Below are 14,325 nucleotides of genomic sequence, written 5' to 3'. Positions count from 1 at the left end.
CTATAAACATGGTTTTATATGGCAAAAGGGACTTTCCTAATAATTCTAGTATTCCTTCAACCTCAAAATGCCATTGCTGGCTGGCTTGAATATGGATAGTTTATCTGGAAAATATAAGGAATTTTGTTCTGTCATATCCTAAATGAACTGGGAAGTGGACTCTTCCCTCAAATGTATGATAAGGAATACATCCGTGCTAACATCATAACTTTGGCCTGTGTGTAACATAGATAATCCAGTTATGCTGTTTAGTGCCCAGAATTGTGATCCACAGAAACTATGAAGTAATACATGGTTAATGGTTTACATTGCCAAAAGTTTGAAATAACTTATAGCAGGAATAAAAAAATGAGTATGTGAAGTAATCTAGGGAACCCTTTATATGCACCCATTTTAAACCAAGGCCAGGTTGGCTTTCTGGGGGCTCAGGTGTTGTTTAAGACTGGACCTGTCATCTAGGAGACAACGTCAATGATCCAGCATCAATCAGGTGCAGTTGAGTTTCACAAGCAGAGATGTGAGAACCATGAAGATTGGAACCCTGTAGCGTTAAGAAAGGTAGCATCCTCGGAGAGCAATGAAGTTAATGTAATAGATAGGACCTTGGTAAATACTATTAAAATATTTAAATAATTAAGAGGATTTTCAAGCAAAATAGGAATATTAGGTAAAAAAATTGTAGGTTACAAATCATATCAGTGCATTGAGGGACATTTTTGCCATTGGTTTGTTGAATGTTTGTGCTCCTGTTAACATAAGTACTGACAGATGACGAAAGCTGGGAATGGAAAAGTTTCTCATGTAGGTGGCAGGAACTCAATTCCCTGGGCAGTCATCACTGCTGCCTTCCGGAGTCTGCATTAGTTAAGGTCAGGAGCCAGAGTCAAAAATTGAACTCCAGCACTCTGATGGGGAACTCAGGCATTTTACCACTATGCTAAATGCCCACCTGCAATTGAGTGCTGCATAAATCTCTACCTCATTTGATGATGCTAATAATGATGTGTTATAGTCTGGATTAAAACAGTTACTTAAGGAACATACGTATTTGTTCAAGTCTTTATTAACTTTGTAAAAAATAGCTATTCTCAGCTATTTTTGGAAAAGATGATTACATTGGAGCTTCTCAGTAGAATAATATCTCTGTTGGAAAAATATTTATTATCCTTCAGGTTGAGTTGTGATATTCTATAAACTTTATAGTCTTATTTTCATCTTTTAGTTCTTTCAAGAATGTATGTATGTGTGACTATAACCTGAAAACAATGAGTTTAATTTAAAAAAAATGTTTTACTCAGAAGATAGGGAAATTTAGGCACTCAAAATATAACTTGCATGGGAATAGAGCTCACTTGATATTCTTCTATATCAAATTTGTCTTTTTCTGGACGATATCTATTGAATATTCATTATGTCTACCAAGACAGATTAAATATTTGCATGCAGAACTGTTTTGGTTTTATAAAAAGACTCTAAATGTGTTGTTTTTGTTTTTAGCCATCCCTATTTTTCCATCTGCTTTTCATATGCTTCTGCCAAGTGGAAGAACACATGAGAAATAATCTAGGCCATTCACTGCCATTTTTTGAAATTGTGTGTTTGTTTACATTGGAAAAGCAGTAGGAAGTAATTGTATAATAATGCGTTGTTCCTGTCTAGTCAGTGGAAGATCTTGTTTGGCAGACCTGGATAAAAGTAGGAGTGGGTAGTGACGAAGGAGAGAACATGTAATGATTCCATCCTGTCACCAAAAATGATAACTATCTGAGACAATGGCTTTGTTTACTTAGCTGAATTGTGGTTCTTTCACAATGAATATATGTATATGTGTGTGTGTGTGTGTGTGTGTGTATACAATCAACATATCACATTGTATACCCTAAACGTAAAATATTTTAACCTGTTTTAAAAAATCTTCGTTTTAAAGTAGGACTCATGCTATTAGTTTTGTTTTTATTAAAAAATTTCAGTTAAGATGAATTATTTTAGTAAATATTTTTGAGCATCTTTTAGATGTAAACAGTGAAGTTTTTTTCTTTTAAAAAATACCACATCTTGCCAGAACCCCTCCTTATTCCCTGAGCAGAAATGCCAGGCTTTTTTTTTTTCCCAAAGTGCTACAGATTTGTTTTCATTCTTTTTAATCCAACCCTGGAATCAGAGAATTTGACTTTTTCAACAAATCATTGTCAACATGAGTTTTGTTTTGTTGTTCTATAAAATCTTTCTGGAGAAATGTTCCTTCACTGTTTGCCGATTGTTAAGGATCAATTTTAGAGGTAGCAGCCACCCAAATGATCTAAAAACGGAAGAAACAACTCTGAGGAGAAGGATAGCTCTTGTTTCAGCAGGATATTGGACCTTTAATTCTATCTGCAGTGTCCTGCCCCTCTGTGATCCTCATTGGGTTCCTAAAGTATTCTGATTGGAGCTGGAAATTGTTTTTGAGCTTATGAATATCAATGAATAATAATTCACATTACTATTATACATCTTCCTTTTGTGACATTTATGCCTAATTTTTTTCATCCAAACTATTTCTTAGTATTGGAAATATAGATTGACATGCATCACTGACTGTACCATGATATGGTTTTTAGTTTGACCTCCATTAGACTTTGATAGAGATGACCTTATTCTTTGAGTGATGAGGATTATGTAATATTCCTAGAAATGAGAGGTTGTATGAGGTCATGAAAATGAGCTTTAGACAACCTGAAGGATGAAGTTTTGGGCTTTTGCTGATTTCTTGAGTCTCTTCCTGACCCATTTCTGTACAAGCCATGGTGTCTTATTTGTATTGTCATTTCTACACATAATGTAATTTATAAATATCAATAAACAAGAATTTTTAACCATAGGAGCAAGAATAGTCTCTCTTTATGGTAATTTACAGGAGGAAGATTAAAATCTGAACGTTTTTTAAAGATTAGAGTGAGAGTTACTTGGAAGAGTTTTCATGTAATCTCCTACCACACACCGAAAATGTTTTCTTAGTTGAGGAAGAAGTATCATGAAGAGCTTTAATAAATGTGGGAATTATTCTGGGAAGCCTGCAGGATTCTGTGTAAATTCTAAAGTCAGTAAGCATCAAAATGTATTTCCTTTTCCTGTAATGTGATCCCAAACCTTTCAACACTAGCAAGTGCATTCAAACTCAAAAGACAGCTCTTTCCAGCTTCCTAAACCTTATCTGATTTAGCCACAGAGAGGCAGCCCTTACCTTTTTGTTAACTATGTCTACCTTGAAAGAAAGTCTTTACTTTGGGCTATTCCTCCTTTTCTGTTTCTTTCAGGTCTGTATGTTTTGACTTTCTAAACTTGTGTGGGAGTAGGAAGCATGTTTTGTGAGTGCTGGTAACCCAGGGATGTTGGGAACAGAGGAGCAGTTTAGGGAGCAACCTTGATTGAGCAACAGATTCTGGATCTCAGAGAGCATTGCTACTAAATCACTTATGTGTTTGCTTATTTCCTGGGAAGGTTATGTGTCTGTTGAATATTAAAGAAAATTAATAGAACAAATGAGTGAGATGTGGCCATTCATTAACTGCTTTAGGTGTAGAAAACCCCACATGAGAAGTCATAGAAATGGCACAAAACCTAGTTGAAATACATGAACATCATAGATGGGTACATCAATTATAGTGGCAGCCAGTTGCATAGGCCACTGGGTACTAGGAAAAAAGTGAGGTGGTAACGATTTTCTGCTTAAAGGGACAGCACGGCATGCTTGGATCCATGCTGTTCGGGAAATAGAAGCTCTGATTGAGAATCTTGCCTTCTTAGTCCCATGCCTGGAGTCTGATCACACTTTTTATTGGATTTTAAGAGTCTGTTCCTTTGGTTAAAAACAAACTTTTGTAAGTATCATTGAAGAAAGGGACTAGAGATAAAAACTAAACAACAATAACAAAACCCTCAGAGCTGCTAACTCAGCAGTAGTTTCATCTGAAAGTGGAACTACTGTGGTTGACTGTTTACTATAGGCACAGCTGTCTTTGAAATACAGAATCAAGGACTTTGTCTACTGGAGTTTCTTGCTGGGTAAACTATGTAAGAATGTGCTTCTCCATAAACTTGCCTTACTACACAAACCTGCCAGTATTGGATGCTTTTTTTTCCTTTTTCGGTTTTTTGTTTTGTTTTGTTTTTTGACTCCTCAATTGGGTTGATGAGTGTGGTATTGTGATATGCCTGACAGTAGTGGTGTTGGAAGTAAGCAGAAATGTAAAGGATTCTCAGTGTCATCTCATCAGTAGGGATGGACTAGTCTAGTAAACTGTGTGTTTTGCTTGTGAAAAATAAATTTAAGAAAACATACTGAGGCACTAGAGCTGGAGATCAAGGGATAGGAACTCTGATATTGACTGGGGCCTGGAAGAGATTTGTAATGGGTTGTGTTAGCAGAACTTGAATTGATTTAAAGTAAAATTTCTTTGTGTAGAAAGCAGCATATGGACATGATCAGCTGTCTTCCTGACTTGGAGAAGCATCTCACATCTTCAGAGTCTCCCATGAATTAGTGACTATTTGACCTACTGTCAATATTATGCTGAGAGATGTTTGAAAATATTAACATGGAAATCTACATAAATGTAATCCTTAAAAATTAAATCCCAAAATGTGTGGAAGGATATATTTTCCTTTTCCTATCTGCACATTATTTTTTAGTGAATTAATATCAATGCATTCATCCTTTTCTTTTTTTCTTAGAGTGGTAAGACAGCTTTACCCTTTTAAGGATAGTTTCTTCATTTTTACCAATGATCTCATTATTTGGACTACTTTCAGGGTAATAAAATGCATTTATTTCTTCTTTTTTCATTTATATATTTCACCACTCTTTTCTGGTGGCTTCTTTGCCATTTATCTACAATAAATAGAAGGTTTTCTCATCATACTGTAACTGCTTTCTTTTAACCTTGTTTCCCTTTGATCTCTCTTTTTTTCCCTTGTCATTAATTGTCTTCAGCTTGCCCTTATGAAACAAGCATTGTGTTATAGGTACAGAAATTGCAGAAAGGAATTAATATAGGCTATGTTCTAATAGTTCAGGGTGCAGACATGGAAGCTAATAGAGTAGATCATGCTGAGTACAGAGCAGAGTTAGAATTATGAGAAAATAAATGCTTGATTTGGCTGAAGAGTAGGAACATGGAGAAGCATGACTTGACTGGTAGGTAGCACCCAGGTTGTGGTAACAAATAACCATTGACTGAGTGACTTCAAACATCTCAAATTTATTTCTCTAAAGTTCAGAGGTCAGGTGCCTTAAATGAGTTTTCAAGGACCAGAATTTAGATGCTAGTAGAATGGTGTTATTGCTGGAGGTGCTGGGAAAAAGCTGTTCTGCTGCTAGAGGAAGTGTTCTTTGGTTCATATCCATATTTCTGTGTGAGCATACATCTTTGGAGGGCTTTTGATTTTCTTACCATATAATGCATTTGAATTCATCCTAAAGGCCAGAAAGCTATTGAAACATAACTAGTTAAAGAAAATGGTTGTGGTGTGGAGACTTGTTCTTCAGAAAATCATTCTTTGCTCAAAATGTGGATTTCTGAGTCATAGAAAAAAAATTTTAAATACCCTTGCAAGAACTATGGGGTGCTGAAACAAGGCCGTGGAAATGTGGATGGAAGGTGAATGAGTTGTTCAGGCTGAGTCATCCTGGGACCTCTGATTTAGGGAGCCTAAGGAGATGAATATTCTATAAACCAAGGTAGAAAGCCAAGAAGGATGGAATCCACAGACTTAGAATGACAGTTTTTGCTTGAGTTTGAGTAGAGGGCCATCAAACTGAGAAGACTGGGAGCTCAAAAGAGAGGGCAGTATTTGGAATCATCAAACAATTGTGTAGAAGGTATGACCCACTCATAGCATTAAATGAAAACATTTGATTTCAAAGTCTATAATTATGACTGATCTTACAGAGCCATTAATGTGCTTTTACAGACGTTGTTGAACACGAACCCATGTATGTACTGTATTTGTCTAAAATCATTTTAAATAGGATCAGAGTGTTTGTGAGGATGATGGTGACCTTTACCTTTGAATCTCTTGTTTTGCCATCTAACTGATGGAATGAGTCTATTAATATCCAGGCATAAATCTAGAGTGGAGTAAAATATTGCATTTTATATGTCAAATATAAATCCTGAATTATTAAAACCAATGATTTATCTTTGATACCTATACTAATATATAGCCTTCCAGAAGAAATTGTTGAGTTTTTCTCATTTGAGTATTGTCTTTCAGAGTCACACTAATCTATATTATAATTAGGTTAAGTATAAATATTTCCCAGAAAAGTAATTAGGATGCATCAATTATTGATACTGAACATTCAAAGGAAATGTTTCTTTTAAAAATATTAATAAAAGTTTTTTTGTTACAAATTTTATGTCCTTTTCTCAGAACTTTATGTTCCTGTTCGTTTCAGAAAGAAGCTATGAGAGACTTTTTGGAAGTTCCTGAGGATGCTAAACTCCCCTTGGAGTTGTTTTGTCAGCTAATAACATCACTCCTTTCTTTTGCTAACCTTAGAACTGCAAAAATATCTTTCCTTTCCTTTCTTTTATTTAGTTGGCTACCAAGACTTCTCGGTTCCTTTCTAAAATGCCTCACCATTTTTGGTATCTTATTTTTCTTAAACTTCAAAAATGAACTTTTAAAAAGTCTCCCTGCACCCAGTCTGTTCCAAACTCTGGCTTAATTTAAACATTGCCATTTGATAGGCTTGCTGAAACCCACAACTAATCTTATCAAGTATAGACTCTTCAGGAGCTCTCCACTGCTCAGAAAATAAATCCCAACTTCTGACATCTAAGGCCCAGCCCTCTCTCCTGATATTTCCCAGTAGGGACACCTTTCTCTATTCTGTTTATTTTTCTCCTGCTGATCTAGTTGGTTTAGTCTTCATGTGGATTTTTTACCTACTTGCTCTCCATGTTGAGTTAGTGAATAATAGCTTATTTTCAAAGATCTAGCTCGAAGGATGTGTCCTTTGTGTATCTTTTATTTCTTCTATGGCTACTACAAGTGTCACCTCACTACAAATCCTTTTTAGTGTTTCAGATGTCCAATTATCTACCATTCCTTACTACTCCCATACTCCTTAGTTCATAATTAATATTTGGAAATTATTGAATGAATCACATGGTTTGGTGGGAAGAAAGTCTAGTAAGACGAGTTCCAGTGCTTCTCTTGATACCTGACTATGAGCATCTGATCTTCCTTAGTCTTTTGAAGGGGAAGGGAATGATTTGATTATAGCTGTATCAGTCAATTACTGATACATCTCTATTACACGTATTTTTAGTTTACATCATGATATTTTTAAGATGAAGAATGTAGGGACTGCTATGGTGGTACAGTGGGTTTCCACTGCTGCCTGTGATGCTGGAATTCCTTATGATCACTGGCATAGAGTCTTGGCTTCTCCATTGCTGATTCAGCTTCCTGCCAATGCACCTTGGAAGGCATCAAGATGATCCGAGTTCTTGGGTCCATGCCAGCCATGTGGGAGACCAGAATGGTGTTCCAGGATCCTGGCTTTGGCTCAGACCAGCTCAGTCATTTTGATCATCTAGGGATTCAAGTAGCAGATGAAAGGTTTCTTCCTCTCTCTCTCTCATTCTGTATGTTTACCTTACAAAGAAATGTGTCCCCCAAAAAAAGATTAAGCATATATTGTTATAATTTCTTCTAGACATTCCTTGGTAAAACAATTATAAAGAGCTTTTATTTTAACCTCATAAGTTTTCTGGGTTTTCTGCTCATGTGTTTCAGGTATAGCATCTGCTATTAAGAGTTAAAGAACAAGTGAGGCTGTAAATATTGCTTGTTAATAAAACTTGACTTCCCTTCAAAAGCACAATTATCTTATTTTATGTTTTCAGAAGCCACAGTCATCTATCTTCCTCTCTATATTATAACCTTTCTTTGCCAGATTTCCTCATTTCTGCATGTTGTGATTCCTGTTGGGATGTAAGAATGTATTCAGAGGGCTGAAGACCAACCTTCCATTTGTCTTCCAAAAATTTGAGGGAAACTGTGCTTATGTCTTACAGAAAGTCCAGAAAGTCGACCCCATCTCACAGAGAGGTATTGTTAGAAGGGGTGTGCCATAATAGAGTACTATAAACAAGATGCTCCAATGAATAGGAAAGCTATTTTCTCAGTTCTGGAGGCCACAATCAAGATGTCAGGGGGTAGGTTCCTTCAGAGAGTGGTAGAAAGAATCTGTTCCTTGCCTCTTCCATAGCTTTTCTTTCTTTGGTGACCTGTGGCATTCCCTAGCTTGTGGACATATTATTCTAGTCTCTGTTTTAATTTTCGTTTGGTATTCTTTCTGTGTGCATACCTGAATCTGGGTCTAAATTTATGTTTTGATAAGGGCATCAATGATATAGCTTTTGAGCTCATCTTAATAGCACCATTTTAATATGATTATTTCTGTAGAAATAGTAGACACTGAGGTTTGGAGCATTTACTTTGCTTTTTAGGGATACAACTCTACACCTTACAAGTGATACATGCCACTATGGTGTTACAGGCTGTGGCTCTGGAGAAAGATCCTAGAAGCCATTGGGTCAGCCTGTACCAGGGAATAGCCCCTTTATCATGGATTGTAGAAAAATTTCCAAAGCTGTTTTTTTAAAGGGATTTATTTACATGTTTTGAACATTAGACTTGCAGGGGAATCAAAATGACAGAATAGGATATGGACACGTTTAAACAGATGGAGAAAACTAACCAGGGTGAAGCAGAGAGGGCACATTCCAGGAAATAGAAAAGGATAGACTGATGGCAATGGGACACCTGGAGACTGAAAGACATAGGAAAGCAAAGGAGACAACAGTGTGGTGTTTCATTGACCAGATACCCAGGGTCAGTCATGGAGTGACAATCTGAGCTCCACAGGCAGCCAGAACTCCACCAGCAGTCAAGTGGGAAGGGGAGTTCACCAAGAGCTCATCAGGTGAACTCAGAGAAAGACTTGCCTGTTCTGCAGATTTGTTTGATTTGATCAGGAACAAAGAAAGAACAGCTGATTTCAAACAGGCTCTGTGGAAATGGGGTGGATTTCACAGTCCAGACCCCCCATGAGAGCCGCATCGGGCACCATTTTGTGTAGGGAGGGAAAGACTATGGGACAAGACTGCTCAGCACTAAGCTTGGAGCGAAATCATTTCTGGCTCAGGGCATCACACTGATGTGATTCCACCCAAAATAGGCCTGGGTATTCCCCAGACCTAATGGCCAGCAAATCCAGAACTCCATCAGCGGCACTTGAGGCATCATTTTGTACAGTGTGGCAAAGGCTTTGAGACTGTAGGGACAACAGTGAGCTGTGTATGCGCCAAGCTGGGAGTGATCTCACAGCTCAGTGCATTGCATTCGTCCCACATCAAAAATAATACTGACTTTTGCATCTTAGGACTCAAAATAGGTTTTTGTGGCTCTGAGACATAATGGTCAGCAGGTTCAGGCAAGATCAGCACTGCCAACAACCTAGCTATTTAGGACACCTGGTGTTTCTCTAATCCTGGAAATTGCTTAAACTGGAAGTGCGAGAAATACTGTACAGACTATGGTGCAGCCTCAGCACAGGATCGCAGGAGGTGGAGAGTACTGAGCCAGGAGTTGGGGCTACGGAGACCATGGTGGAAACCTAACACAGGAACCCAAACCTGACTCTCACTGGAGGGAGTGGCACAAGTGAGTAGAAACAAAGAATGTGTTGCAACTGCAATAAGTAAAATTAAATTGTAGACCTGTGCAAGACACAGCTTAGAAACCTGCCCTAAGGAGAAAATCTGCTAACCAGAAGTACAGTGACCAAAAGAAGAGACAGAGGCACAATGAAAATTACTAAAGACTTTCCTGCAAAGGAGCAAAACCCTTTGCCAACCTCAGAATTAACTGAGGAATACATTGAAAAAATGGGGGTTACGAAATTCAGAGAACTTGTTATAAAGCTTCTTAACAACAATGAGAAGTACATACAGGAGTTCAAGGAATTTAAGGAGTATGTTATGCAGGAAATAGCAAAACTTAAACAAAATCAAGCCAAACTGTTGGAAATGAAGGACACAATAGAGCAATTTAAAAATTCAGTGGAACGTCTGAATAATAGAATGGAAGAGGCAGAACAAAGAATCTCAGAATTGGAAGATATTTCTTGCCACAATGGGGAAACAATCAAAAAGCTAGAAGCAGAGCTGGGTCAAGCTAAAAAAATCTTCAAGAATTTAGAGACACTATTAAAAGGCAAATGTAAGAGTTATGGGAGTTCCAGAATGTGTAGAAAGAGAAGCTGGGTTTAAAGCTGTATTCAATGAAATAATAAAAGAAAATTTCTCTAATCTGGAGAAAGAATTAGGAAATAGCATCCAGGAGGGGCACAAAACTCCAACAGTGTTGACCAAAAGCAATTTTCACCACGACACATGATAATCAAGCTTTCTTCAAATGAACATAAGGAAAAGATCCTTAAATGTGTACATAAAAAAAATAAATTGTCTTATAGAGGAATGAGAAACTCTCACAGGAAACTCTACAGGCCAGAAGAGAATGGAGCAACACATTCCAGATTCTAACAGCAAAAAATGGTTGGTCCAGGATAACACATCCACAAAGCTTCCCTTTGTATCTGAAAATGAAATAAAATATTTCCACAGTAAAGAAAAGTTTAAAAATATGCCTCTTAGAAACCTGTCCTACAAAACTTCAAGATGTTCTCTTGACAGAGAAGAGGAATAGCACCCACCAAAACCAAAGGCAAATGGGAAGAACATCCCAGTAAAATAACAACGGAAGACTAAATCAACCCATTGCTAAAATGACAGGACCAAATTACCTGAATGTAAATGGGTTAATCCTATCAAACTACTGATTCCAGTAAATAGGAGCTTTATGTGAGTGGGTCACATGAGTGGTTGGAGGAACCCAAAGACTTGGGCCATCTTCTGCTTTTTTCCCAGGCCTATTAGCAAGGAGCTCTATCAGAACTGGAGCAGCCAGATCTTGAACTAGCACCTGTATGGGGTGCCAGTATTTTAGCTGGCAGCTTTACCTGCTATGTCATAACACCAGGAGAGAGAGAGAGAGAGAGAGAGAGGATGTAGCATTGTGGGAGAGACAGAGATTATTGAGCAATTTGTAGGGAAGCATTTTAATTATCATTGAGTAGAGAAGTTAATTTACAGTGTGATCTATTTTAGGGATACTGGAAGGATATCTGTATCTTAAAATTTTAGTTTACTGGACTCATTTTGATAACTTAAAATATTTGATGTCCTCTGAAAAGTGAATTCTTTGTTAATGCTTTAGTGTGAGGCCTCAATTGTCAAATCTGTGCTTTTGTATTTGAAAATTCGTTTCTTGTCTTCAGTATGGCTTTTGTGATTGTAACAACCAAAATGGCGATTAGTCTTCCTGATAACTGTCTAATTTCCTTGAATTTATACTACGGAATTTGTTGCTTATCAGGCATTCATTTTAACTAGATGCTGTTCTTTCTCATGTCAGTTCTGTGAGGAAGGCATTTTATTTACCATTAAAGGTGAGGAAACTGAGTCCTAAAGTGGTTAAACAAGTAATCACAATAATAGTAGACTTCCAGTGCCTGCACTGCTAACCAGCATACTATTATGCCTTTACATAAGTACACTAAGTGTTAATAAATAGAAGACTCTTCACCACTCTTTTTTCATAAACTTCCATTTAAAAATGTGATAATAATAGCAGGATAACAGATCCAATATGATTCATAGATGTAATTGTGAGAACATAATTATACTTCCCTTATTCCTTCTATTCCTTCTTGCATCCGCAGCAACCAATTTTTGACAAATGAGCAAAAATCACTCCCTGGCCAAATGATAATCCCTTCAACTAATTGTTTTGGGAAAATTGTATTTTCACATGCAGAAGTATGAAACAAGACCCTTGTAACCTATTCAAAAGTCAACTCACAATGGCAAAGTATCTAAATATGAGAACTGATGATAGAGGAAAACAAAGGAGAAAGATTTTGCAAACAAAGATTTCTTTTATAAGACCTCAGAGGCATAGGCAATAAAAGACAAAACAGACAAATGGGATTACATCAAATGAAGAAGCGCAGCATAGGAAACACTCAAAAAATGACGAGTCAACGAATGATGGGAGAAAGTATTTGTAAAGTTGGCATTGGATAAAGGATTAACATCCTGAGCATATGAAGAACTCAAGAAACTCAGCAACAGTTAAACAAGCAAAAGATATAAACAAGCATTTTTCAAAGTTTGGATTACAAAAGGCTAATGGACCCATGGAAAAAAATGCTAAGCTTCATAAGTCATTAGACAAATATAAATGAAAATTACAATTAGATAGCATCTCATGCAAACTAGTAACGGCTATCACTCAAAAGTCCAAAAATAACAAATGCTGACAAGGATGTGGCAAAAAGTACCACAACGTATACTTGGTGGGAATATAAACTGACATATCCATTATGGAAAATAATATGTAAATTGCTGAGAAAACTAAAAATAAATACACCATATGACCCAGCCCTTCCACCTCTGGGAATATAGCCAGTATTCAAAGGAAATGAAAGCAGAATATGAATTAGTTGCACACCCATGTTTATAGCAGCTCAATTCACAATAGTTAAAATATAAAGTTAACCTAGATGTCCGTTAACTGTTGGCTGGATAAAGAAAATGTGATATGTTTTCACTATTCTTAATACCTTGAAACATTTCAAAATGATTTTGTTGTGGTTTATTTTAGATTCAATTTGTCATAATAAGGAGTGTTAATGGAAAACAACCAAAAATAAAGGTCAACTCATAGAAGATAATATATCACCAGTTAATACAATTCAAGATAAATTGTTCCAGGGAGAGATGATTGCTTGGAATCTCTGGATTCTTGTTTCTTTGAGTCCCTTCTTTTGCTTTATTTTCAGTTAGGTTGTGACTATGAGACTGTGCACCAGAAATAGAAAAAGTAAGGGAAGGTGAAAAGAACTAATATAGACAGTTCTGGAAAAGACAATTCATTGGTGATGAGATTGCAAGTTTAGCTAAAATAAAGATTCGAGATTTCTTGCTGTCATTTATTGTGTCTCCTTTTAACACAATGTCAGGCACATAGGGAGCACTAATTAAGTGTTAACTGGCTTTCAGTTTAATTAAGTATTATTCTAGTTTTTATAGGGATAGATCATTCTTGCTTTGGTATTTAAGGATACCCAAGTCTAGTTGTTCAGATGGTGGGACTTGCATACTTTAGCTAATTAGAGCTATTTAAACATGAACTCATTAAGGGAATGTCACGTAACTTACTTTATACCCATAGGATGAGTGGGGTAAAGATAGGATTACAATGGTTCACAATTTACTGACCTAAGGATCTCAATCAAAACTCCTTAGGAAGCCTGACTGACAGCACTGCAGCACGAGAATGCAATGTGTTAGTCTTTCCTTTTTGTGCAAGGATATTCACGAATTAAGTGTTTGACATTCCTAACTGAATATGGCTATCCCAGTTTTCTTTTTTAAATGTTTCCAACTAAGAGAGTTACAGAATCATGCTGTTGTTGAACACTTGGAAACAGAGTGGATATCAGAACCTGGATGATAAATTTGTCTTTCTCTGCACTGTTGAGTTGATAAATGAGGACTGCTGACAAAGTCATACAAATGAGAACTTTCTGGAAGGTGAGCAGTGATGAAAGACAGCCCTTTATTTTATCTCCTGGTTCCAAATTGTCCTGTTTTACGACACTCTTGGCTTTGCTTGGTATGCTACTAACAATGGATTTCTTTTGAGTAACCTTGACTTCTGAAGGTATATTTCAGATGGGAATTTCAGAGTTAAGCAATTATGACTCATAGTGGGTCTTAATATTTGTATTCTTACTGCTGTTTATGATAATTTAAAAATTAGTTCAGTAAGCATGCACTTTAAAAAAGCTAACCAAACCAATTTTTAAAATAACTTCTATCTGTAGTTTTGATGCTAGAACTATCATTCTCTCTAGTGGCTAAATCTATCAATAATGTTCATTAATAGAATTTCCATATTATCAGTTGTTAGTTTTGCCAAGACTCTCCAGTTCTCTTGCTTTATGAGTAATTGAAATACAGTTGTAGAGACTATTTTATTTCTCCAATGAACTTGTTTTGTTTACTTTGATTCTCTAATTTTTAGGGTACTTTACTGTGGTAAGCTGCTTCTTATGCTATCTTATTACAAACCCTTTGGCTCACTATAATTCATGCTACAACTGTATGAATTAGTTGCTTTAATTAGCTATTACTATTTTCC

The sequence above is a fragment of the Ochotona princeps genome, chromosome 6 (genome assembly GCF_030435755.1).
Source record: "Ochotona princeps isolate mOchPri1 chromosome 6, mOchPri1.hap1, whole genome shotgun sequence".
NCBI lineage: Eukaryota > Metazoa > Chordata > Mammalia > Lagomorpha > Ochotonidae > Ochotona > Ochotona princeps.
This window is presented reverse-complemented; position numbering follows the sequence as displayed.